This window comes from Onychostoma macrolepis, chromosome 04, assembly GCF_012432095.1.
Source record: "Onychostoma macrolepis isolate SWU-2019 chromosome 04, ASM1243209v1, whole genome shotgun sequence".
NCBI lineage: Eukaryota > Metazoa > Chordata > Actinopteri > Cypriniformes > Cyprinidae > Onychostoma > Onychostoma macrolepis.
This window is the reverse complement of record NC_081158.1, coordinates 28291578-28316722: the sequence shown is the minus strand read 5'-3', so window position 1 is coordinate 28316722 and position 25145 is coordinate 28291578. Positions and strand designations below refer to the sequence as shown.

Here is a 25145-nt window from a genome sequence, read left to right as displayed (position 1 = left end):
CTTTAAAGATGGTTTAGATCCTGCCTGTCAGATCACTACCACTTTGTTTATTTAAACAGGGAGTCATCTCAATTATCACCAGTGAAGTATGGAGTACCACAAGGATCTGTCCTAGGTCCTCTGCTATTTTCTGTATATATGTTGCCCCTTGGTAATATTATTACTATAAAATACGGGATTAGTTTCCATTGTTGTGCTGATGATATTCAAGTAATTATCTCAACAAAACCAGATGAAACTTCTAAATTATCTAAGCTAACAGAGTGTGTTAAAAATGTAAAAGATGACCAATGATTGTCTCCTATTAAATTCAGTTAAGACAGAGATATTACTTATTAGACGAAAAAACAGTACACAGAATCTCTTGGATTACAATTTGCAACTAGACAGATGTACTGTTACTTCCTCTACAGTCAAAAATCTGGGTGTTATTTTAGACAGGAACTTGTCTTTTGAAAATCATATTTCCAATGTTACAAAAACAGCATTCTTCCATCTTAGCAACACTGCCAAGCTACGAAACATGTTACCTGTTTCCGATGCAGAAAAGCTAATTCATGCATTCATGACCTCTAGACTGGACTATTGTAATGCACTGCTAGCTGGTTGTCCTGCATCTTCAATAAACAAGCTACAGGTAGTTCAAAATGCAGCGGCTAGAGTCCTTACCAGGTCAAGAAAATATGATCATATATTGCCCCAATTTTACAGTCTCTGCACTGGCTACCTATTAAGTTCCGTATCAGTTACAAAATATTATTACTTGCCTATAAGGCCCTAAATGGTTTAGCTCAGGGGTACTCAAATATAAACTTGAAAGGTCCACTTAACAAATTTCCATTCAGTCCGAGGTCTGGAAAAGTGATGGTCAAATTCCAAATAGAGAACTCCAAAAAAAAAACGTTCGAACTATACACAAAAAACGACATGGTAGGCCTTTTAGTGGGAAAGGTGACACCTTCTTTGTGCCACCAGTTGTTTAAACTTGGGCATAAAAGGTGTGAGGGCCAGGCGGAGGCACTGATGTAAGTGTTCATTGGTGAGTGTGCTGCGGTATGCGTTTTTTACCATGTTCACGGTTGAAAAGGCAGATTCACAGCAGTATGTTGAGGGAAACATTGTGAGAATTTGAAGGGCCATCTTCTGCAGGAGAGGAACACCTGCTGCAGTAACCATCTTCGTCCAGAAGGTGACAGGGTCACAGTGAGATTCCTGCAGTGCTAGGTTTTCTTGGAGCTCAATTAGCTCTGTTTGCAGAGAAGCAGCACTGGCGCATGGGAAGACTTTCGTGGCTTCAGTTGAGAATTCTGCAATATTTTTGACAAGAAATGGATTTTAGATGCACAGCAAGACATGTTTTTCCAGAGGGAAATCTTCAAAGCGAGTTTGGAAATTTTTAATCAGCTTGTCCAGGAATTCAGCATAATTGTGATGGTGATGTTTTCCTGCAGTCTGATCCAAAAGTCTTGGGAAGTGAAGCAGGTCCTGCTGTAAGTCACATTTGAACACCTCCAGCTTCCTCTGGAAAGCACGGACAGCTGACATGAGGCCACACACTTTACTGTTTTTGCTGGAGCTTCATATTAAGATCATTGAGATGGGAAGTAATGTCAGTTAGAAAAGAAACAATTTCCATTTCCTCTTCATTCTTCATGAAATCCACAAACGGATTGGCTTTTGCACTCTTCTGATCCAACAGAAATGTCTCCAGCTCCTTGCGCAGTGCCCAAAACCGCTCCAGTACCTTGCCTTTACTAAGCCACCGGACATGGTTGTGAAGGATCAAATCATTAAATGTTGCATTCACCTCTATTAGAAATGAGTGCAACAAACGATGTTGCAGAACAGAGGATGCTCTCAGATACAGTAGTTGACAAGTTTCATGACTGCTGTCATGACTTCTGAGTACCTTTCTCCAAGGCTGGCACACAATACCATCTGGTGAATTATGCAGTGGTATGCCATGAGGTCAGGGTGGTGAGCTCTCAAGCGTGACACTAATCCCCTCTCTCTCTCCCATTCATACATGGCGCTCCATCAGTAGCAATGGAAACAACATGCTTCAGGTCTATCTCTCTGTCTCTAAGCACCGCTTCATAAATCTCCAGATTTAACCATGTCTGGGTCCGGATACGGGCCGGAGTCCGCCTATTGAGTACCCCTCGTTTAGCTCCTGCGTACCTAACTAGTCTTCCACCATGCTAAAATCCAACCCGCTCCCTAAGGTCAAAGAACTCTGGACTTTTGGTAGTACCTAGGATAGCAAAGTCCACTAAAGGAGGTAGAGCTTTTTCACATTTGGCTCCCAAACTCTGGAAGAGCCTTCCTTTTAATGTTCAGGGTTCAGACACACTCTCTCTGTTTAAATATAGATTAAAGACACATCTCTTTAGCCAAGCATTCACATAATGCATCTTATAATCTTGTACTGCAGTTATATCTGATCAAACGCACATTATTATTCTTTAGCTTGATCCTAGCACTGGGGTTGCACGAGTTAGTGCACTCTCAGGGCTGGGTTGCGGTAGGAAGGGCATCCGGTGAAAAACATGTATTTGGCTTGTGCGGATCACTCCGCTGTGGCGACCCCTGATAAAGGGAGCAAGCCGAAGGAAGAGAGAGCTTGGTTGAACAAATCATTTTTGCTTGGATGGAACAGCAGATACGCTAATTATGTCTCTGTTTGTTTCTCTGTTTCCTGGTAACTAGGAATTACAGAAGCTTCAGTCTGGATCCAACCCTTAAATGATCTGAGACGGCCAAACGCCTGAGAAGAGATGACGGCAACCCCTCAGAGGACCTCAGAGGATGCCAACCCTCAGACAACATACAGAATTACCAAATTTTGCAATAAGTTAAATTATATTAAGTTTCTACAATATATAAATATATTGTAGAAACTTAATTCCCTGTAAAGCTGCTTTGCAATGATTTGTATCGTAAAAAGTGCTTTACAAATAAAATTGAATTGAACATAATACCATGTGTAATAACAAATGTGGGCCCAAATGACCATCAGTGATGGGTACCAGCATCACTGCAGAATGTACTGGGGACTTGTGAGCAGATAATGCAAATAAAAACATTGCATTGCTGAAAAATATGCCTTTGCATTGACTTTGGATGCTGTTTTGTGACGGTAATTTAATCCATTACACAAACTTGCATGCTTATCATGAGTTTGAATCCATTTTTTAGTCAGGTGCTTATTTATGCTTTCCATTTCAGCTTGAATAACATGACACTTTCATAACACGTCTGTATCCAGTATATTGTTGTTTTCATAACAGAAATGATACACAGTCTAATGGTCTAACGAAATCCAATTTTTGAACATCTTCTACTGTACCAATTTTTATCATAATCTATTTATTTGGAATAATAGAACAAAAATAACCCCATAATTGATCACTAACAACTGAAGAATCTGACTAGATGTTGTTGTTCTCACCAAGGCAGGCGATTGACAGCTGTTGTGTGGAGCCACAGTTGAGAGTTTGTGGAGAGCTGCAGTTCCCCAGATGAGCTTCACTCCCAGAGCACTGGAAGCCCGTCACACACTCATGACTGTGTTCAGAACTGGATGAAGAGGAGCTGTAGAAGTTCAGCACAGAGCCACAGCCCAGCTGTCTGCAGACCACAGAGGATTCAGTGAGACTCCAGGAGTCCAGCAGAACTCTCCTCCAGACCTGATGGATGAAAACTTCCACCTCCCCCTCACACTGTCTCTCTCCAAACAACCGCACCAGACCATCATGAAGAGCCAGAGAGGAACCTGAAGAGAATTTGTGACATTTTATTAAGATATTGCAAGGTAATTTACAGTATGTATTGGACATTTTTTGTTCAATGAAATCCTCTCACTAGAGCAGATGACTCCAACATCTCGTCTATGAGAACATTCAGCTCGACTCCATGAAGAGATGGAACATTCTGAGAGTTTTGTTTCATTCCCATCACAATCAAACACATCAGCCCAGATTTCACCACCTCCCTCTCCAAACCAGTCTGATCCCACAACAGACACAGCAATCCCACAATTCAGCTGTCTACAGAGGACACTGGCAGCTCTCATATCACAGCATGCATCACACACAGTGCCCCATTTACTGAAGTACTGACGTTCAACTCGACCGGAACAGGAGTCAGAGCCATTCACCAGTCTGAGATCAGTGTAACCTGGACATAGGACAGAGAATTCAGTAACAATCCATAAAACAGCTTATGGGGAAGGAAGTTTTATAATGCAATACATTTAAGACTGATTACTGGACAGTACATCCTGTCTCTAAGACAAACTAAACTTTGTCAGCTCTATGCTGCCTCTGCCTCCCCTTTCTCATTTTTGGGATAGATTACAAAGCATAATTGCCAAATTTGTCTGGAATGGCAAACATCCTCGTCTTAAACTTTCCATGATGCAACGTGATAGATTCTTTGGTGGTCTTTCACTTCCCAATTTCCCCAAAAAATTCCCACTTCCCAAAAAGAACGAATGGCTCAGCAGCGGTGCTGCACGAGCCTATGGCGGTGAAGCCCTTCAGAGCCTGCCAGAATGGACGGGGCCATCTGGCTATATAAGTGGGTATTTCGCCATAGGATCTCAGGCAAATTCGACTGAAGCGATGACACTGAGTCATGCAGCGTCATGGCACAGCAAGGAACGCAGTACTCGTTACCGTATCTCAGGGAACCGAGGTTATTTAAGTAACCAAGTATGTTCCCTTTCGATACTTCACTCGTACTGCATCGCTAGACGCTATGGGGAACAAATATTATCCCGCCGTGCCATGAAGAGGAACGACTGATATGAACTGGCCTTGAGCCATAAAGGCTCAGAGGGACCAATTATGTTCATTATGTGCAGGGTGAGCCCTGCAGGAGGCAAGAGGGCTGAACTCATTGAGGTCAGCCCAGCCTTAGATAATTGTTCCAACAGTCGTATGTACAGTCTCAGCACTAGTAATAGGGCCAAGAGCACACCACTAGATCACACTCAGGAAGAGGCCACGCCTCGAGTGGAATGGGCTCTTACTCCAATGGGGCGCTGATGGGCCAGAGAGGAGTATGCTAGTGTGATAGCGTCAACTAACCATCGAGAGATCCTCTGCTTTTTAACCGGGGACCCCTTGGTGTGGCCACCAAAGCATACGAAGAGTTGTTCCGACTGCCTGAAGGGGGCAGAACGCTCAGTGTAAATTCTCAATGCCCTGACTGGGCAGAGAAGGTTAAACTCCTGGTCCTCCTCAGAAGGAGGAAGCGCAAAGAGAGTAATAACCTGGGCTCTAAACGGAGTGTAGAATAGAAAAGACACGTTATTGTCAGACCTGACATTTTTTTTTTTATTATCCAAAACAACTATGCAATGATACATATCTACGCTACCAGTCAGAAGTTACTGAACAGTAAGATTTTTTAAATGTTTTTTTTAAAGAATTCTCTTCTGTTCACCAAGCCTGCATTTATTTTATCCAAAATACAGCAAAAGCAGTAATATTGTGAAATATTTTTACTATTTAAAACAACTGCTTTCTATTTGAATATATTTTAAAATGTAATTTATTCCTTTGATCAAAGATGAATTTTCAGCATTATTACTCCAGTCTTCAGTGTCACATGATCCTTCAGAAATCATTCTAATATGCTGATTTGCTGCTCAAGAAATATTTATTATTATTAATGGATTCTTTGATGAATACAAAGATCCAAAGATCAGCATTTATCTGAAATAAAAAAGCTTTTGTAATATTATACAATACACCATTCAAAAGATTGGAGTCAGTATAATTTTTATTTTTATTTTTTTTGGGAAAGAAATTATGGAAATTAATACTTTTTATTTATTTACAAAAGATTTCTATTTCAGATAAATGCTGTTCTTCTGAACTTTCTATTCATCAAAGAAACCTGAAAAAAACTATACTCAGCTGTTTTCAACATAATAATAAATGTATTTTGAGCAGCAAATCAGAATATTTGAATGATTTCTGAACGATCATGTGACTGGAGTAATGATGCTGAAAATTCAGCTTTGATCACAGGAATAAATTACATTTTAAAATATATTCAAATAGAAAACAGTTATTTTAAATAGTAAAAATATTTCACAATATTACTGTTTTTGCTGTATTTTGGATCAAATAAATGCAGACTTGGTTAGCAGAAGAGACTTCTTTCAAAAAAAATATTATGAAAATCTTACTGTTCAAAAACTTTTGAACGGTAGTGTATATCATATATATATATATAGTGGTGGGCCACCAGGACCAAAAAATGCCAGTGCCGATTTTTTGTCCCAGTCCAGCCCTGACGGTGACATTGGTGTCGGTATCAGATACCATACCAATGGAAAGTTGTTTAATTTGCGGAGACTGCGGGCCAAAACAAAAGTCCAGGAAGCCACCGCCCGTGACTTTCTCTTCGCTGACGTCTGTGCATTAAATGCCAGCACTGACATGCAGAGGAGTATGGATCAATTCTCCAAAGCCTGTGATGACTTCGGACTTGCAATAAGCACAAAGAAGACTGAAGTGCTTTTTCAGCAAGTCCCTGCAACACCATACACTGAACCAACCATCATAGTCAACTGCGAGAAACTCAAAGTGGCAGACAAGTCCCGTCATGTCAGCATTGATGAGGAAGTCAATTATCGGATATCCACGGCAAGCTCTGCTTTCGGCAGGCTTTATGACAGAGTATGGGAAAGAAGAGGTATCAGTGTGAAGACCAAGCTCAAAGTATATCGCACAGTTGTCCTGCCCTCCCTGTATGCCTGTGAAACCTGGACAGTGTACATTCAGCATGCCAGACAGATCAATTCTTTTCATATGCGCTGCTTCAGAAACATCATGCACATCAAATGGCAGGACAAAATTCCTGACAGAGAGGTACTCCAGAGAGCAGAGATGGAGAGCATCTTCATCATGCTCAAGTGCTCCCAGCTCAGATGGGCAGGTCATGTGTGTCGTATGTCTGACGAACGCCTACCAAAACGTCTCTTTTATGGAGAACTGAAGGAGGGCAAGCGCTCCCATGGGGGACAAAGAAAGCGCTACAAAGACTGCTTGAAGGCGTCCTTGAAATGCTGCAACATCAGCCCCGACTCCTGGGAAGAACTTGCACAAGAGCGCTCTGCCTGGCGCACCTTGGTCAGATCTAGGGTGTTAGGGTACGAGACAAGTCGCATAGCAGAACAGCAGCAGAAGCGCCAGCATCGCAAGAGCAGACTCGGCACCGCATCTCTGACAAACTCGGCTCCAGCATTTGCCTGTCCATTCTGCAACTGAACTTTCAGAGCGAGGATTGGACTCATCAGCCATCTTCACACCCAAAACATCCAGTGAAGAAGTCGTGGTCATCTTCGCCAGCGAAGGACGAACATCATCAGCTTCAGCGACGCACACACAAATGCAAAGCTGTCAATGATAGCTTTCTACTCCGATCCGCCCAAGAGGATAGAGCCACTCATGTGATGAGGGGCGGTGATTCTCACATGTAAAAACACCTTCGGATCAGAGCGCTGCGGGAAGAGTGAGCACGTGGGCTCTTGAGCTGGTGTGGGATCATTCAAACCCGGTTGCTCAGCTCCGTGGCTTTGTTGTTTCATTCTCAGAGCTTTGCTGAGAGAGGAGAAATGGGAGAGCGGAGATGCCTTCATTGAAGAAGGTCAGCCAGCGGAGAAGAGCGAGACTCATACTCTGAGTGAGCATTCCGTCTCAGTGAGTGCGCAGTCTCTGTGTGGGCATTACCCATACAGGCGATGTGCTCACTGCCCTTCTGCATCATGCAGGGAATCCTCAAAAATGTAGCTGGAAATTTGCTCTTTAGAAATTTGCTCTTTTAGAATTCACCAGATAGCCGCTGGGGAAGAGCTAAGAGCTGTGCAGGCGCTGAAAGTGGCTTGGGCTAGAAGCGTGGAGCGAGAACAGCAGAGCGGCGCAGGTCGCTGAATCAGCTTCTATCCGCAGCGAGGCACGTCAATGGCGAATGACTTCAAATCCTGAGGCCAGCGAAGAGAAGATTGACGTCGCTGAAGGAGAATTGATCTGAGATCCTATGGTGAAATGCCCGCTTATATAGCCAGATGGCCCTGCCCATTCTGGCGGGCTTCACCGCCATAGGCTCTTGCAGCACCACCGCCGAGCCATTGGTTCGTTTTTTTATTCACTGCACGAACCAATGGCCGTGCGGTTACACTGCATGATTGAAAAAGTCTTCAGTCCTCAGAGAAAAAGGAGTCTTTCCCCATAGCGTCTAGCGATGCAGTACATGTGAATTATCGAAAGGGAACCACCGCTGTCCATTGACTTTGTATTGCAGGAATCTGCCTCCTTGTCATTTCTGACTTATAACAAAACCCAGAACTACGTTTTTTTATAAGCTGTCGACCCCAAAAAACTAACTTTAGGGACACAAATAGTTGTAGATGTCAGGGTATTTTGACATTGGGACATTCAGTTGGATCATTTCTCAAACAGAAAGAATGTAAGGAAAAGGGGCACTGACATATACCAATAAAATTTAGTTTTTTTATATATATCTCCTCCTCTCAGGTTCACATAGGGTGGTGAAATAATCCTTTGACATGGTTAAAAATAACGAATGTTTCCTGTCGCCGGTTCCCTCCAGTGGGCGCAGTTCTCAGAGTAATATGACATGTTACACTCTACTTTTGTGTCCTTAAACGTTCGTTTTTTGGGTCGACAGCTTATAGTTCTAGGTTTTTAGTTTGTTTACTGTACACATTGTCACACAGCATATTTTAGGCATTGTTCTGTTTTTTGTTATAAGTCATAAGTCAAATGACAAGGAGGCAGCTTCCCGCAATACAAAGTCAATGGAGAGCATTGGATTGTTTCTCCCCCGTGGTGGGAGTGGTTTTTAGATTATGACGCATGTCGCTTTGTCTCTATTCGTCTCCTCTGCGTCACCGTAGCACCATTTTGGAGAGTATTCACTGAACGCAAACAGTGTAAGCTGTTCTGTGTCAGCCGCAGAACGACATGGGGATAAGTGATTAATGACAAAATTTTCATTTTGGGGTGGAGTAACCCTTTAATAAGCAATATTGGGTTCTCACTTTTATAGACGTGGTGTACCTTGAACTGTCCACTGCTCGCACCATTAGACTTTGGGCTTATACATTAGAGGAGCTTAAAGGTTTATTGACTTGAATTAAGGAGATTAAAGGTTTAAGGTTCCCTGTTTGGGTTATAATTGGCTCTTTTTCTATTGACGTAGGCTTCTTTCAGCGGTGTTCCTCTTGTTTGTATGTCAAGATTTTTGTATGGGTATATATTTGTTTTTACATAATGTTTTGTACATGTATAGTCTTTGTACTTTGTATATTTTGGAGTATATTAGGTTTTAAATATTGTTTTGAATATTTCTGTCATTCACTCTTCAGTTTAACTGATTATTTTTAAACAATAATTTTCATATATATACTTCTATTTCATTTATCATGTGTTTTTTTTTTACTTACTGTTGCAAAGCTGATTGTTTGTCTGTGCTATTTTGTATATTAAACAATGTCAAAACAACAATAATTGTTTTAATATATATATATATATATATATATATATATATAATAAAAACAAACAAATGAAGAGACACTATCGAGAGAATATTCATACTTTACCAGAACATATCAGGCCCACATTATTGTCACTGGTGCAGCTGTGTTTGTGTGATGATGCTAAAGAACATAATGAAATCTGAGATTCATTTCCTCTGCACTGAATCTCTTGTGTCCACATCTGAGCGTCTCCTTTGTCAAAAGCAGCTGCTCCCAGCACCTGTACAGGAGCCCCACAGTCCAGCTCTCTACACACAACCTCTGCATCCTGCTGGTCAAAGGCAGCGTCACACACTGACTTCCACGTCTGATCATAAAGTATCTCTAATCTCCCAGAGCAAAGATGAGACCCAGCAGCAAGTCTGGAGCGTTTATGACCTGTTAATATTACATAAATGTATTGCGTTTTTTTATATTTACATTTTTAATAAGTTACTGCAGTACAGAATTATAATTTTTAAAACTGTAAACCCCAAAATGAAAATTGTCATAATCATTTCAGCCTCACGAGTCTGTTTCACACCTATAATTTTATAGACTTCAGCATTTGTATTTTGCCAAAGTTGTGTTTTACAGCTGAAGACGGTGTTTCGATGAACACTGAAACATCTTGTAGATTATTTTAATGTATTCCAGTTATTTTTATTAAAGAGTTCATAGGAACAAGAGAAAATACTTAGCAAAATGATCAAGCAGCACTTTTCCTTTTTTTCCCCCAAAAACAAAACTTCAGCCACTCATTTAGAAAAAAAATAATACTTTGGCATAGGTGGTTATAGTCTATTCTTTAACCTTATCAGCTCATTTTTAACATTGTGTGCTGTTGATGTAATGTGTCTAATGTCAAAGCTGCAAAAGTTCAGAATGGTTTCAATAGATTTTGTTTTCTGAAAAATGATTTAGCTCTGAAAGTTACAATTTGTCTACAGTGCATCAACTTCTATGTCAACAGACAGAGGGAAATTCTCATTTTAAGTGGTGACCTTAACTGTCAAGCTCTAATAACATAGTAAATAATAACTACTAAAATAACAACTGTAATAACAACGTAAAGAGGTCTTAAAATTAGAATTTTCCTCTGTCTACTGAAATAACTTTACTTTTTGAAAAAGAACAGCCTGCATATTCTGTTAAATATCTTAAAATACGTTTTGAACAACATGACGTTTAGCATATGAGGACAAATGATGATGAATTGCTATTTTGGTGAATTATTTCTTTAATTGTGAAAAGGCAGTAAAATAATTTTCAAAATTTTCATACCATGAATCAAGACAAAAAGGTTACAAATTGTGTAATGCTAGGAAGGTTTAGGATTATTCACCTGAACATATGACTCCAGCATCACCATCATGAGTACAGATAGGCTTATTCCACCCTGCTGAGCCACAGTTCTTCAGTGTAGACTCTGTTCCAGAACATATTAAAATACTCATCCAGATTGGTCCTGATCCTTGGCCAAAGTGAGCATCAGTCAGAGCATCTACAGGTTCTCCACAATCTAGCTCTCGACACACCACTGCAGCTTCAGTCATATCCCAGTCATCATCACACTGTTCCCCACTGACCTCTATGAAGAACCTCCACTCTACCAGCACAGCGACTGTGACCACCAACCAACCTCACATTCATTGCGTCTAAGAGAGTGGAATACAGAGAGAGAAAGGGGGGAATACTTTCATTAAAATCAGTCAAAGGAAATTAAGAAATGGCAACTATGTTTTAAAGCTATTACAAAATTAAAGTTACTACTCTTATTGGAGTAATTACAAATATTTTGTAGAAGACTCAATGCAGAGCATGAAGCATATGGACTAACAGCTGTTGTGTTAACCCAGTAGTGCCGGTGGGGTAGTCACACTGGGACTTCTGGATCTCTCACAATATCTTTACCAGTGGTGGACGAAGTACACAAGTCAAATACTCGAATAAAAGTACAGATAGGTATAATACAATATTACTCCAGTACGTATGAAGTACTCCTTTTCAATCTTACTTGAGTTAAAGTACAAAAGTACTTGATTTTTAATGTACTTAAGTAAAAAAAAAAATAAAATACTGCTCAATGAATGTTTGCTTTGTAACTTCATATAGGCTACTTATATAATTTTATATTATGTATTTTACATAATCCTACTGCTCAAAATACCTGGGTTTTTCCTCAAAATAACCATGGAGTCAAGATATATTTTATTGTTGCTATGGACTACGTTGACGAGTGATGTAGAAGTAATCACCGTGAAGCTTACACTGCATGTACCTGAGAGAAAACAATTTTACCATAAGTGATGTAATTTTCAGCAGTAAGAAAAAAGTGTTTTACAGTTTTTACAGTTTACACAGTTCCCTTTCAGTCGGTCACTCAGATGACCGACGAAATTGGGATCTCGCCAGAGAGACCAATCCACTTCGAGTGTAACTAAACGAGCCAATGGACATTGGCATGCGATTATTGCATCCAGCTGCCGCTGATCACAGCGTGAGTATAAGAGGCAGCAGGTGCACCGCATTAATTCATCCTTTCGCTTCGGAGCCGAGCCATAGTGGTTGAAGCTACTGCGCTCCCTTTCCACAAGAGAGTGTTCTGCGAGATGAGTGCGGGCGTTACGGCGCAGCAGCGGTGGTCACGTTGTACGGAAGAGAAAGATCGTCTTCCTGCTGACAGTCACACTAGGAGTGTGTGGTGGCCAGCTCCCCTGCATGCTTCAGCACTAAAAGAGCATTTCTCTAAAAGAGTAACACGGGTGATCTCGTCTTTTTAATGATGTCTTATCACCTGCGCGTTTCTGGGTGTGGTCGTTTCCTGGCGCCTCAGGACGGTCACGATCGCTGCCTCACGTGTCTGGGCATTCAGCACGCCGAGGAAGCTTTCGTGGGTGGTTCATGTTCTGACGAAGAGTTTTATTAATCAAAATATAAATTAATCAAGTATAATCAATATAAATATAACCATTTATCTATCAAGTTATTCTCCTAATATAATCATGTCTCTGCCTGTGTGTAGAGGCCTGCATGAGAGTGGAATGTGCAGACATTTCAAAACGACAGTATATGGTGAAGCTGCACACTCTATTTGGACATTAAACAAAATATATGATCAGGCCTCCTCATCTCCTCAAGTTGAGGCCCCCTGTCTACTTCCTAAAAGCAGACTGGCAGCACAGCCAAACAAGGTAAAAGAGTTGATAAACAATAATGGCAAGGTATGAAATGTATTGAACACGCCTAGAGAAAAACTGTATAAAAAGGGTGTACGGACACAGATTCGATAGAATTCACTGCAGTGTCTTCTCGGCCTTATTGTCTCTGATGATAATAAAGTCTCTCTTCTGGCATCAAAACCCCAAGACTTCAAGAATGATTCTTCATAGAAAAAGCGGGAACCACCACAGTTCTTCTTGTGGGGACATGACCATCTCAGAGTTGCGTAATAGACTCATGGTGAGGGCTTCCTCAAGTGGAGCACCTCACCCCTCAACGCGGTGGAGGACAACGCTACCGCACTCAAAGGGGGCAATGCAGCCAGGTTGTCATCCCCGGAGAGAGAGGACTCACCCTTCGATGCAGCGATCGACATCTGGTCGTCAGAGGGGGCACCGAAGGAAACGCGTGGTACACTCTGTCCAGCAGAGGGCCTAGCGCGCTCCTTCGGCAGCTCCACCGGCTGTTGACCTTCTCTGTGTAGAGCACGGTCCTATCGCCTGCCTTATAGGAAGGATCAGGAGGCCTACACAAGGCACTGGAAGGGGCAGCTCCTGTGGCGCTTTGGTAGGGATCCCAATTTTGAAAGGCAACGTATCGGTTACGTATGTAACCCTCGTTCCCTGAAGGAGGGAATGGAGACGTCACGTCCCGTCGCTACAGTTGCTGTACCACCGCTGAGCTTCCGGGTCACCGGCTCAGCTCCTCAGCGAAAGCATGAATTAATGCGGTGCACCTGCTGCCTCTTATACTCTCGCTGTAATCAGCGGTGGCCTATTGTTAGGGATTATATTTTATTTAAAGAAAATATAATTATACATGATATATATTTAATTATATATATATATATATATATATATATATAAATACATATATTTGACTTGAATAATTCACAGACATGAAAAAAAAAAAAAAACTGCGACAAGTTCTATATGCTGAGTTTCTGTCCACTTTTCTAATTCAAGTTCACGGAAAGGAAATCAATAGCCTATATGGCAGAGAGCAACATCTGTTTGTTTTCATTATTTTATAAAGCACAATGTTTTGTTGTTATTGTGACTGTACACAAATAAAAGTAGACCCTTTATAGTTTCGAAATGATGTCTCCCATATCTTTGTTTCTGCTGTCATAAGGAACAAATTCAAGTGATCGAGCAGGTGCCTCACCCGTGCACACACAACATATTAGTTATAACGTCGCAGCCTGCTCATTATCAAAATAAAATAAGCCAACCAAACATATAAAAAGTTAGGCTACACTACTCAATTTAAATAGTCCGAAGTACAATCCATTGCGTTCACCCACCAAACATTGCTCATGTGAAGGATAGTTTAGTATTTAAATACATCATGAATATGGAAACATTTTTGAGTGGATTCGAAGGTAGGCTATGTGAGCCCAATAACGATTTCAGTTTTAGCAGCAATGAATTTGTTTTGGGTTGATGTTTAGCCTAACTACTTGTACTATTTTTCATTAGTTTTCAAAATTTAAAGTATTTGTTATGGAGTGAGAAGAACTAAAATAGCTTTGCGTAGCCTAATGTTTATCTGTATTTATATTTGTTTAGTGATGATAAAATGCGACTTGGCCTTCACACGGCTTAACCTACCTTTTTTTTTGTCCTTCAAAAACGCAATTTTATAAAAGGCAATTTTAAACCATGCAGCAAACTTTTAAAAATATCTTTAAAAATTTACTTTAAAAAACTAGTGAACTTTTATGTGTGTGTACGAGCACATCCGTGTCTGTTTTGTCATTGCACATTATAAGTAGGCTAGTGGTGCCCCCCCAATTATGCCATCCTGGCGCCGGGCCTAGGCTTAAGTGAACGTAAAAAGATGGGTGAAAATCGGATGTGTCAGCCTATATTACATCCATACATTCAGTTTTAAAGGGACAGCCCAATACCCGTCTAATCAAACAACAAAAGATGCTACATAAATGTATACATGTTAAATAAACCTACTGTATTTGAAAAATTAGTTTATTTAATTTATATCTCTATCGTATTTGTCTTGTAATTTGCTTCTTTGTTAGTGTTAATAAAACAACTAATATATACAGTATATATATATATATATATATATATATATATATATATATTAGGGGTGTCGCGATATACCGGTATTGACCATAACCGTGATATTCAAAGCAACAATTATCAATATCGTGTTAATTTAGTGTGTGAAGATATACCGGTACTGACGCTAACCGCAATATTTAAAATGAACAGGATTGATAACACCACATGGAAATACTCCAGCACCAGTACCTGGTTGACCTCCAGGTGGCAGTATTGCGCCTTAACCCTGACACCTGTCAAACAAGAAGAAGACGCAGCGCATGCAGGTTCAGCCATAGACATATAAATACTTATTTATATGTCTATGGGTTCAGCTACTCCGTGTTCATCAGATTAAGTTGCCATTATTTTACTAGTCATTAGAATGGGAAATGTTACATTAACCTGTTAACAGAGGTTTTCTGTGTTCATATATTTAAGTAAAGGGTGATTATTTTAATAAGTACCGTGTTTTCTTTACTCATCTTATTTTTGTATTTGCAATCAATACGGCCTGTGCATAGTAACACTTAATTTCTTTGTTCAAATATGTTAACAGCTACACGATTAAAACTGATCTTGAAAAACTGAGCGACCACATTGCTATGTTAAATTCTGTAAAATGTTCAGCTGGTCGCAGTGCTATGCACTTCATGCCTCATCTGTAGTCGTTCTAGATGCACATTAAAACTGAATTAGCAGCGCTCTTTTATATATATATATATGTAAATAACCATAAGTATATTTGTTGCAGAAAAAGGTCTTTTATTTTTTAAATGTTTTGTATTGAAATGGGTGTCTTCCGGTCTTCCGCTCATGCTTTTGTTTTTCTTTGGGGAAGCGCGCGCGCGCCCTGGTTAGTGCTTTTTATAACACATAGCTCATCGCAAGTAGGGTAATAACTTTGACACAGAGCCGTGTTTAAACTTCACTTTTATACTTGCAGCCCCTCTGAAGAGGCAAAAGGTATGGTAAATTATTTGATATTAGCATTTTTTTTTTGTTAATATGTTCGTTTTGGCGCAAATGTAAGATTTGTGTATGTGAACAATGTTAGCTGATCAGTTACATGTTTTGTATACATTTCAGCTCTTACGTTGGTGATATGGTGAACGGATTAAGGTTCATAAAGGATTAAACATCATAAAACCATCAGTAAAAGTCTCATCCTTGTTCGGGGGGCCTGCTACAGCTTCGCCTCAGTGTGCTACTACAGCGAGCGGCCCGCGGATGCTAAGGGCAACGGCTGCGAGCTACAACAACACGGAAAATCCCTTACAAAAATTACCTGTGGTATTACATGTGGTAAAACATTAAAAGTACTGCACAAAAATTGTGTGGTAATTATGTGGTATTGTGTTGTTTTTTGGGACGCTTTACCACAGCATTTTTGTTGTACTGTATGTAATATATCTGTGATATTCCTGTGGTACTACTGTCATATTTCTGCAGTAATACCTGGCTTTCCTGTAATAGTCCTGTGGTCCTTTTGTTATATTTTTGTGGTATTCCTGTAATAATTTTGCAGGGTTTTTTAATGGTAACACTTAATTTGCTATGATATTCCTGCAAGAAAACCATAGTTTTTCTGTCATAAACCTGTGGTATTACTGCTGGCTTTCCTGTAATAGTACTGTGGTCCATTTGTAATATTTTTGTGGTATTCCTGTAATAATTTTGCAGGGTTTTTTATGGTAACACTTAATTTGCTATGATATTATTGCAAGAAAACCATAGTTTTTCTGTCATAAACCTGTGGTATTACTAGTATACTTGTCATAATCTTAAAAATGTTACAAATACAAAAATGTGACACACCATACTACATCTGCCATATTACATTTCAACATTTATTCACCATGTGTAACAACATAATCTGTGTACACTACAAAGTTGGGTATATGACACAATAAAATAATATAAGGCACAATTAAACAAAGCATGAAAATGCAAATTCACAGTATTCAAACATTAACATCTCACAATTAAGCTTTCGCTCATTTGATCATTTGTTGTGAACAGCCTCTCTCAGGGATCCTTTGTCCACATTAGGAAAGCATTGTCTCGTAGCTAGAGCTTCAGACTGACGGCTTAAGGTCTGGAATCCATGGCAGCTTTCATTGGCCAAGGCCGCCCATGAGGCCGTTTGACCGACATGTCAAACAACCAATCACAGTTCATTTCGTTCAGCATCATGTTTCATCATTATTCACCACAATAACAGACCGGTGTGTAAAACTCTCGGACGTATTTTACAGATTCTATGCCATGAACTTTAAATATTTCACATACTTTTAAAAATCCAGCGGTTAGTTGATCCTGATAAGCGCTCGTCATCACAGTTGTAAACATGACGGCTTTCTTCTTTCGTGAGGAATTCGGCGTCACGGCATATTTGTTTCCAGGTGGAACGTTAAAGAATGCAACACGCACGTCTCCCGGAAATCCTGTATAATTCAATCAGTCCGATGACGACATTGAAACTCTTGAAGTGTTTCCACTTTTGTGTGTCATATGTATCAGATGTTTAGCCAACGGTCCGTGGGCGTGACGTCTGAGGCTGAGAATAGGGAAAGCACAGCTCACTTTTTCTGCAAAATAAAAAAAAATGGACATGACTAATATACATTAATAAATAACTGACAAACGGTCCTTTAGGTTGGTTTGAAAACTACCGATATGTGTGTTGGAGCAGGTTTAGAACAAAGCTAGGACAGTTGCCCTCCAGGTATAAAGTGTTATAAAAAAAAAACCTCACAATTCCAGGAAAGTTAGTCTATAAATTATTAGGCCAAAGCCATGTTGTACTGTTTTGCTGTTGTTCTGAATATGAGCACAGCTATCATGTGTCCATAGGAACAATGATTAAACAACATGACTGCAATTTTGATATTGCTCTTTACAACAGTACATTAAAAATGTAATTAATAGTGAGTAGAGATGCATGACATATCAGCAGATGATATATTATTGGCCATAAGAAGGAAAATTCAAACATTGTTATTCCACCAATAACTTAATTTCCACCAACAGTTCCACAGATAATTAAATCTGGTATATTTACGTACAGAGAAATTCATGATTACACGCAGCTTCTTTCATTTTGCAATTTGACAATGGCACTGAGTAGGGCTGTGCGATATGACGATATATATTGGACAAAATAAAAAGTATATCGTTTCATATTATGTTCTATCGTTTATTTTGTGGTGTCGCAAAATACATTGTTTACAGTAATACTTTTGAATCATTTGGATGACTGAGATCTTTACACTCCACCACGGGGCGTGAAGGGCAGACAGAACCAGGTGGAGAACGACCAGAACAAAACGAGGAAAAAGGTTCTGTTTTTCCCGACTTAAAAATAAAGGGATTAATATTGATAATAACATTGAAGACATTGTATGATTATTCCTTAAAGATAAGGTTTTAATAGTTTTAGTAGTAGTAGCCTATTACGTTCTGCCCAATGTCTTCAAGTGAAACCGAACTTTTATTTTGACGGGTTGCCGTGAATACCTTTTACATTTCTGTGTATATGATATGAGGATAGTTTTTCTCAAATGAAACGCTCGAATGCTCATGAAGTGACTCTCAGAGCAGTTCTGGAGATGTTGTTCATGTATTTATGTCCTCATTTAGTGAGACGACAGACGTTAATATCACCGCATAGCGCCCGGCGCTTCTGTATGAGTAAACAAACCCGCAGCGTCTGCGCCATACATTAACACAGAGACAAGCAGAAATCATATTTAAATACACATTTTGCGGCTTAATATTTACAAATAGGAGTGAGAGTGTGCTCACTTGTGTGACATTTGTGTGTGTGTGTGTGCGAACCGGGGCAGAAGTCCGCTGTGCGCGCGATACAGAGAGCACGACCATGTAACGTAGTGACAGAAATGACATACCGTCGTGCAAATAAGATAAATAACATAAGGCTATTTAGTTCGTTTAATAAATGACTTCTTTTGTGGTCTGGCGCTATAGAGAAAATAAAATTAAATAAAATTAACTTGACCTTCAAGGGGGGCTAGGGGTGCCGTTGGGGGGGCGGGCCGCCCCCCTAAAATAATGGTAGGGGAAACACTGAGATATATATATATATACAGTGAGGAAAATAAGTATTTGAACACCCTGCTATTTTGCAAGTTCTCCCACTCAGAAATCATGGAGGGGTCTGAAATTGTCATCGTAGGTGCATGTCCACTGTGAGAGACATAATCTAAAAAAAAAAATCCAGAAATCACAATGTATGATTTTTTAACTATTTATTTGTATGATACAGCTGCAAATAAGTATTTGAACACTTGAGAAAATCAATGTTAATATTTGGTACAGTAGCCTTTGTTTGCAATTACAGAGGTCAAACGTTTCCTGTAGTTTTTCACCAGGTTTGCACACACTGCAGGAGGGATTTTGGCCCACTCCTCCACACAGATCTTCTCTAGATCAGTCAGGTTTCTGGCCTGTCGCTGAGAAAGATGGAGTTTGAGCTCCTCAAAGATTCTCTATTGGGTTTAGGTCTGGAGACTGGCTAGGCCACGCCAGAACCTTGATATGCTTCTTACAGAGCCACTCCTTGGTTATCCTGGCTGTGTGCTTGGGTCATTGTCATGTTGGAAGACCCAGCCTCGACCCATCTTCAATGCTCTAACTGAGGGAAGGAGGTTGTTCCCAAAATCTCGCAATACATGGCCCCGGTCATCCTCTCCTTAATACAGTGCAGTCGCCTGTCCCATGTGCAGAAAAACACCCCCAAAGCATGATGCTACCACCCCATGCTTCACAGTAGGGATGGTGTTCTTGGGATGGTACTCATCGTTCTTCTTCCTCCAAACACGTTTAGTGGAATTATGACCAAAAGTTCTATTTTGGTCTCATCTGACCACATGACTTTCTCCCATGACTCCTCTGGATCATCCAAATGGTCATTGGCAAACTTAAGTCGGGCCTGGACATGTGCTGGTTTAAGCAGGGAAACCTTCTGTGCCATGCATGATTTCAAACCATGACGTCTTAGTGTATTACCAACAGTAACCTTGGAAACGGTGGTCCCAGCTCTTTTCAGGTCATTGACCAGCTCCTCCCGTGTAGTTCTGGGCTGATTTCTCACCTTTCTTAGGATCATTGAGACCCCACGAGGTGAGATCTTGCATGGAGCCCCAGTCCGAGGGAGATTGACAGTCATGTTTAGCTTCTTCCATTTTCTAATGATTGCTCCAACAGTGGACCTTTTTTCACCAAGCTGCTTGGCAATTTCCCCGTAGCCCTTTCCAGCCTTGTGGAGGTGTACAATTTTGTCTCTAGTGTCTTTGGACGGCTCTTTGGTCTTGGCCATGTTAGTAGTTGGATTCTTACTGATTGTATGGGGTGGACAGGTGTCTTTATGCAGCTAACGACCTCAAACAGGTGCATCTAATTTAGGATAATAAATGGAGTGGAGGTGGACATTTTAAAGGCAGACTAACAAGTCTTTGAGGGTCAGAATTCTAGCTGATAGACAGGTGTTCAAATACTTATTTGCAGCTGTATCATACAAATAAATAGTTAAAAAATCATACATTGTGATTTTTGGATTTTTTTTTTTAGATTATGTCTCTCACAGTGGACATGCACCTACGATGACAATTTCAGACCCCTCCATGATTTCTAAGTGGGAGAACTTGCAAAATAGCAGGGTGTTCAAATACTTATTTTCCTCACTGTATGTGTGTGTGTGTGTGTGTGTGTGTGTATGTATGTATATATATGTATAGAATCTATACTAGGGCTGGGCAAAAAAAAAGATTTTTCGATTAATCGTATTTTTAATGGCGTCGATTCGATATCGATTCTCAAAAGCCGAATCGATCTTTTCCGGTATTTATTTCAGCACGCATTTAAAACAAGATCTGATTAATGTGATTCTTATCATTAGTCTTCTCACTAGATGTCACCCTTATTTACCGATGCGCGATGTTACAACAGAAAGCCTGTCATTCATTCAGTGCTTATCATGGCGGAGATACTGTTGATGAGAACCTGAACCAAGAACAAAGCCATACGCTTGATTCGTAATGCTCAGGTGAAATGCTATAGTAATACTATAAATCTGTAGAAGCATTTGATATCATGCATAAGGCGCCATGATTTCCACAATGAATGAATGAATGAATGAATGGGGATGGCCCGACACACTCTTTTGTTTACCACACACATACTAAAGCGCGGACGACGCCGCAGTGTTTTCATCTTCTGCCGTCTCACTATATGATGATATTAACACACTGCTGCTCTGAGAGTCATTTCATTAGCATTTTACAGTTTAATTTGAGAAAACTAAAGTCATATCACATGATACACAGCAGCTGCAAGTTCCTCACGGCAACCTGTCAAAATAAAAGTTTAACGTTAAGAGCAAGACTCAATGCTACTACTAATAATAAATATTAATAAATCTTTATTTTTTAAAGGAATAATCCCATTTGTTTTCTTTTTAATTTTAACAGTAAACCTCTGTTGTGCAGCACTTTGTTTGCCAAAAAATAAAAGGGTTTAATTTTAATTTGATTAGGATAAATTAAATTAATGTTTAATTTAATGTAAAATTAACATTTTATAGGGCCCAATTATTGTTTAAGAAAGAAGGCCTGTGGTTCTTAATGTCTTTTTATTAATTCACTATTTGTAAACTGATGTTTACTGTTCATTTCGTTAGAAATATCAATAGCTTTTGTATTAAAACTATATTCACTGAATGTAATAAAAAAAATCGAGAATCAAATCGAGAGCTTGCGAATCGAATCGGGACATCTGAATCGATACCCAGCCCTAATCTATACATAATAAACATGTTAATTATATCTATCATAGATGGATAGATAGATATAATTAACACAGTGAAGACTAATTAATTTACACAATGTATGTAGCGTTTCTTATGTATTGTAGTTTTGTCCTATTGCTTGCAATTAGTTTCTTATACTTATTTCATCACTGACTTTATTTTCAGTGAGCTTGAGTGTTTTTTGTCTATTTTAAGGCTTGTATTAGTTTGATATTGACATTGGTGACAAGGATTATGAAAATTCTATGGTATCAAAGATTTTAATATAAAAACCTTTTTAAAAGAAAAAAATTACTATATCGTGATATATATCATATCGTGATATAAGATTTTGGTCATATCGCCCACCCCTAGCACTGAGCAATAACACACTTCGATTTTAGTTTGTTTGACAGATGTTTTGCCAAAGCAACTGTGCAAAACATAATAGTAGAGAACTTTATGTTATCATGAGCAGTGTACAAATGTTTCAGTTCATTACGAAACTGTGTTTGTGACAAAGAGTGTGTTTAGTATAATGTGAGCAACACATATATTCCACTCTAGGTTTTCTTTTTCTGCTCCCTACTCACTAAATAGGAGCATTGAGGGCTTTCAAAAAATATGCTCCTCAATTCAGATCAATCCATTCCCCAACCTGCTTCTACTGTGCACCACATACATAATCTGTAATATTGTGAACAGAGTAATACAAACAGTGAAATGTCTTGGACCACCAATCAATCAAATTTGAGGATTGAAACAAATTTTTTTTCTAAATACAATTTTATATTTACCTCACTTTCAGTTTGAGGTCGTGCCTCTGTCCTTAGCCTTCTCAGCTCATTGAGAATCCAGGAATCTCTGAAACAAGATTTTAACTAATTATTTTTTATGTAAACAATTTATTTTATCTTATAAATAATTTAGAGAAATATAAAAGGTGCTTTGAAATTTTTCTATAAAAACATATATTATATTAGAGACTTCAGACTATGTTTAAAATTATACAGAGTGTAATCAATGAAGCGCCATTTACAACACTTGCATCATGTCTGCACTTCACTGGAGAACTTTATGTGGTAACATCTAAATGAACTGGTTATTTAACATGATCAACCTGACTGTATTGACAGATCAAAGTAATTTTTAAGATCAGGTAAATATTGGCTCTATAACAACTGCATCAACTTTTTAGAGAGCATATTGTTTACTTTTTATTGTAACTGCTTTATAATATTCCTCATTTTGTGAGAAGTTTTTGTTTAGATAAAATATAAATAACTGAAAGACGTGACTCGAGAACGTCGTCCACTAATTTTTCCCTTACAGTTTTCAAGTTCCTCTCTGAGCCGCTGTTTTCTTCCTGTAGCCCTTCTATTCTTCTTTGCATTTCTTGATCTGATTCATTTACAGGGGTCTTGAAAAGATACATAAGCAGCATAAACATTCATTGTCTTTTGTGGTATTGTGTTTTGAAAAACTGGAATTGACAGTTTTAGTATTTAGCCTACTATTTTTCACCTGTTTTCTTGTGGACTTATGTTTAATTAGTTGCTGCATTAAATGCTGTCCAGTCTTTGTTTCTGTTTTTCTTTTTTTATATAAAAGATTGTCAAAAAGAGCATACTTACTGAGGCTGAGCTGACAGTCTTTTCAGCATCATCTGAGCTTTTTCGGTTTTACAATTCTTCATTTAGCTTACCGGGTACATCAGCACCAGGCTTGCACTCTCTCTTTAAGCAGGTTTTCATCCAGGCCTGACTCTGTAATATAAAAACACGTCAACAATAGGGTTGTCAGCTGATTGAACTTAGTAGCTGAGATTTTTGTTTTAAATATGGGAAAAAAGTAGATTTCTGCAGCAGCACTCTTTACTTGTTTAACTCACACAGAAAACACATGATAGTGTGATAGACACCGAACTCAGTATGAATCGTATTAATCAATTAAATCATGAAAACTGGCTATACTATGTACTGATCCACCAATGTAGCTCAGTTCACGAACATGACACTATTGAGCCAGGCCTTTTTGGACAATTTCAGTGTCCAATTTATTAACAAATAACTCTTATGAACCCGCTCATTTAATGAAGAGCTGTATGTTATTTCCAGTCGGTCTAAATTCGTTATATTGATACTAACTATCTCATCTAAACAGAGTGATATGTAATCGCGTGGTAAATTAAACTAACAAATACAACACAGGTAGCATAACATGCACATAAAAGTACAGCAGAAGCACTTAATCTACGTGAAATTACTCACCAGCAAAGACGGATGAACTGAGACGTCTGGTTTCTCGCAGCGGGCCAGCTGACGATTACTTCCTCGGAGAAATACCATTCTTCCTTAATTAATGTTTCGTCGTGAATGTGCGTGTCTTCAGTGTAACTCGATAGACCTGTTTCGACTGCGTTTTCTTCGAAAAAAGAAAATAATCAGAAACGCAACATTTTACAAACTGTCTAGTTCGCGGTTGGCGGTTGAGAACGGCTTGACGTCACGGTTCAAAATCCAAAAGTGCGCCAAAGTCTGAGCTTCACCATTGCCATGGAAACGGGCAGCAAGCAACGCAAGCGTAAATGCCTGTGTGCATAATATCATTATTAATGTTATTACGTTAATGTGTATAATTATAATAATTGATTATTTTGTGTACTATAGGCTACACACAGACGCGCGCGCGCACACACACACACACATACATACAGTATATAACACACAATACATACTGGACTATATTTCATATCTTAGAAATACTGATGTTGTCATTACATTATAGCTGTTACAGTTACAATATAACACATTTGCCAAGGAAGGCATCCCACTTGTCTGCACAATGACAATCACAAGGCATATGAAAGGTCTCAAGCTCCGACAACACCGCTCAAGCACTCCAAAGGAAACCGCGGCAGTCACAGCTCTCAACGTTACTAAGGTGGGTCAGTCAAGTAGCACATCTATGATCGTTCCTGTATGGTTGTCTACGGTTCAGAGCCCGTCTAAAGAGGAATTAGTTTACGCACTATTAGACACACAAAGTGACAGCACATTTGTCTGTGAAGAATTAAGCAACCACCTACGAGCAGACAATCACCCTGTAAAGTTAAAGCTAACTACCATGCTGGGTGTTCACTCTATTGTTAAGAGTCACAGAGTATCTGGACTGCGTGTGAGAGGTTATGACTCAGACATTTGCATCGACCTACCCCCCTCATATACCAAAGACTTTATTCCTGTAAACTACGACAACATACCCACTAGTGACACTGCAAAACAATGGCCCCACCTGACAGAAATTGCTGATAAGATACCACCTCTTCTGAGTTGTGATGTTGGACTCCTTATTGGATTTAACTGTCCCAGATCTTTAGCTCCAAGACAAGTTCTACTAGGAGAAGGTGAGGAGCCATATGCCATCCGCACAGACCTAGGGTGGAGTATCGTTGGTGGCTCCACACCAGTGCTTAATGAAACTCAGTCAAGTT

At 39.4% G+C, this 25145-nt stretch overlaps 1 long non-coding RNA gene and 1 pseudogene across 2 annotated transcripts; both read right to left on the bottom strand.

Moving 5' to 3' along the window:
* LOC131539564 (scavenger receptor cysteine-rich type 1 protein M130-like) overlaps nt 1–25145 on the bottom strand; it is a 51720-nt pseudogene that overhangs the window by 17781 nt on the left and 8794 nt on the right.
* Nucleotides 16982–24357, bottom strand: LOC131539574 (uncharacterized). Of its 2 annotated transcripts, XR_009270911.1 has the most exons (5): nt 23923–24357; nt 23287–23418; nt 22983–23072; nt 22450–22516; nt 16982–17435 (listed from the first exon to the last, which is right to left on the bottom strand). It is a non-coding gene; the product is annotated as an uncharacterized LOC131539574 (long non-coding RNA). The 2 variants fall into 2 exon arrangements; XR_009270910.1 differs by having other exon boundaries at nt 22983–23418.